This window comes from Cynoglossus semilaevis, chromosome 1 (genome assembly GCF_000523025.1).
Source record: "Cynoglossus semilaevis isolate Cse_v1.0 chromosome 1, Cse_v1.0, whole genome shotgun sequence".
Taxonomy (NCBI): domain Eukaryota; kingdom Metazoa; phylum Chordata; class Actinopteri; order Pleuronectiformes; family Cynoglossidae; genus Cynoglossus; species Cynoglossus semilaevis.
The window spans coordinates 20,616,949-20,619,664 of NC_024307.1; the positions used below are offsets into that span (position 1 = coordinate 20,616,949).

At 38.4% G+C, this 2,716-nt stretch overlaps 1 protein-coding gene across 1 annotated transcript in view; it reads left to right on the forward strand.

Moving 5' to 3' along the window:
• The first annotated feature begins 261 nt into the window (after positions 1 to 261).
• Positions 262 to 2,716, forward strand: part of pea15 (proliferation and apoptosis adaptor protein 15) — a 32,650-nt gene continuing 30,195 nt past the window's right edge. Inside the window, exon 1 of the mRNA XM_008318451.3 lies at positions 262 to 749. The gene's annotated coding sequence lies outside the window, so the exon portion shown is untranslated. The remainder of the gene's footprint in view (positions 750 to 2,716) is intronic.

The following is a 2,716-nucleotide window of genomic DNA, read 5'->3' on the forward strand; positions in this document are numbered from 1 at the left end:
TTAGTTAGACAACACAACAAAAAGTATGTGTAGGTATGAAGCCGAACTTAAAACTACTGACACTCTCTCCAGAAGCTCAAAGTGACTTAAGGCCAGGGTGACGGAAAAGTCATGCTGGAGGACAACCAGTCCCCTGGGGACCTGGGAGACGGACCATAGAAGGAAGTTCTGGAAGAAAGTCCTCAAAAGACTGCAGTCTGTTTTAGGAGTGGAGTGAGATGTTGTTGTTCATAGACGACCTCCGGACGGAACAGACAACGTGCTAAACCGTGACAGAAGGGGGAGTGAGAGAGAAAAAGAGAGAGAGGTACAGAAACAAAGCGAGAGAGAAAGAGAGAGAGAGAGAGAGAGAGAGAGAGAGCGAGAGCAAGCCAAAGGCGTTTCCACGTTTCTCAGCTCTTCTCACAGCAGCGGACACGAACTCGGAGGATCCACGACTGTCTGTGTTTCAGACCTGTCTCCTTGTCTCATTTTAAAAACACTGTCACTGTCACTTGTCCACCACCACCATCACTCCCCACGCGAGTCTCTGCTCCGGCTCCTAACATCCACAGACACAGTGATGATCCATCAGTGAAGCCGGGACAGAGTGGACATTGTGGACTTTTATATTTATTTATTTTCCCTTTTTTTTACTGACTTTTTCAAACCCACAAGTGACGTGAAGCTCGGCTGCTCTGCGTGACACTCACGGGAGGTTATCTCTCCACGTATCCCTTCCAGAAGCTGAAGCTGACTCATTTTCACCGGTGAGTCTAATTTCTATTCACATCCTTTCAATCTCCTGCGACATTTCTAATGTCTGGTCTGCACTGCTCTGAAACAACAATGTTTGCCTTAAATGTCATTTCAAAGAAGTCTTCCGTCTGTGTTTCATGAATCGGGACTCCCCCAGCCCTGTCTTCATTCACAGATCCTCACATTCCGTTAAAGGCTCGGTACACTCGGTTTCAAGCGAGGGAGAGGTGGTAGGAGGAGGAGGAGGGGGGTGCTCAAGTTAAAAAAAATACAAATGGTCTTACATTATAAATTATATATTTTATTAAAATATACATATATAGTAAAGTAATATGAAATGTGTAATATATTCAGTTTCCATCAAATTAGCATTTATAAATATTATATTTTTCTATATGGACATCTCCCACCATGACTTAACAGTTTCCCTAAATAATAAGTTAGGGCATTCACTTGGATTTTTTTTCCCATTTTGTTTTATAATTTTATGGTTCAATATAACTATTACAGATATACTTTTAAATTTATATAAAGAAATGTCATTAGAACTCATGTCTAACTAGTTCATATACATTACGGTCACTTTCCAAATTATTTCAGATATGATTTTTTTCATTTTTCTTTATACAGCTCTGGTTTTTATTTTTTACTTTAAATGACATAAAATTTAATTTTTCACTACGTTACATTTTTCTCTATATGGGTTTTTAAATGTATTTTTTATTTTTATGGCAGGTTCTTAACCTAGAATTAAAATGTTTCTCTTTTTTTTAATCAGTTTTTTTTCCAGTCGCAGTATTTAACATACTTCAGAGCACTACAGAGTTCATGGCTCTGATCAGTTCAGTTTAAACCATCACCCTCTCTGCACTACTTATAATGCATTATTGATGTAATACATAACAGAGTGATAAAATGGATTACAGACACCGGCTTCAAACTAAGTATTATTAAAACGGCTTAACCAGTGAGGCGTTCACTGACCTCACAGATCCATCACGTCAATGGAACTTGATAAAAATGTATCATTTAATAAAAAATGATTTGTCTTAATAAGAGCTTTTCCTACTGTTGACCATCACATACACACAGACCTCCCATTCTTACCCCTGACTGCCTCTCAAATGTGATCAAAAACTTGACAGTGAAGTGTCCAGTGCCTGTGCCCTCCAGAGGTCATTTAACACACCATCAATTAAAGTAATTGGTTTGTGCTGTGCTGCTCTTAATTGGTCGGTCTTATATCCTGTGTGTTCTTTTTTACCCTTGCACACGGACACACACACACACCTAATTATTTATAGTTAGTTTTGTATAATAGTTTTCCTAGTACTGTAGTTTTGTGTATTTGTTTGTGACAGGACAAATGTAAATTTCCCATTTGTGGGATGAATAAGGCACTCACTTACATCAAGCTGACCTTTCATTATTTCTGGCTATTTTATAGTAGAATTCACAAAGAAAAGAAAAATCACATTCTTAAATCTGACGGCCCATTCAGCCATTCTTTGGCCAGTTTGGAGTTACTGTTGCTCTGACCCAGAATTAGTTTCCTAGTTTTTAGATGTATTTGGCTCTGCGTATGAAATTTCTGTCTATTCCCAGGTATCTTGTCCTTACTTGTTAACTCTTTTTTTTATCTTGTTCAGCTTGGTGGACTAATTTTAAGATGTTAGGCTATGCTATTGGAAGCCTTTAAATTAAGTTATACCCAAATTTAGGACAAATTTAGGTCTGTGGTTTTCCTTAGCCCAGCTGAACATTTACCATCCATGTCTTTTATAAGATGTTGTTGCAAAAGACGTTACCTAATATTGGTCACACCATATCTGTATTTTTAGACTGTAAAGATGTTCTGCCTGTGAAGCAAAAGTCAGGGATAATGAAGCACCAGTGACCATGTGACTGTCCTGGATGGCTGTGTGTGTGTGTGTGTGTGTGTGCGGAAAGGGTGGGTCTTTTTTATGAATGAATGTGT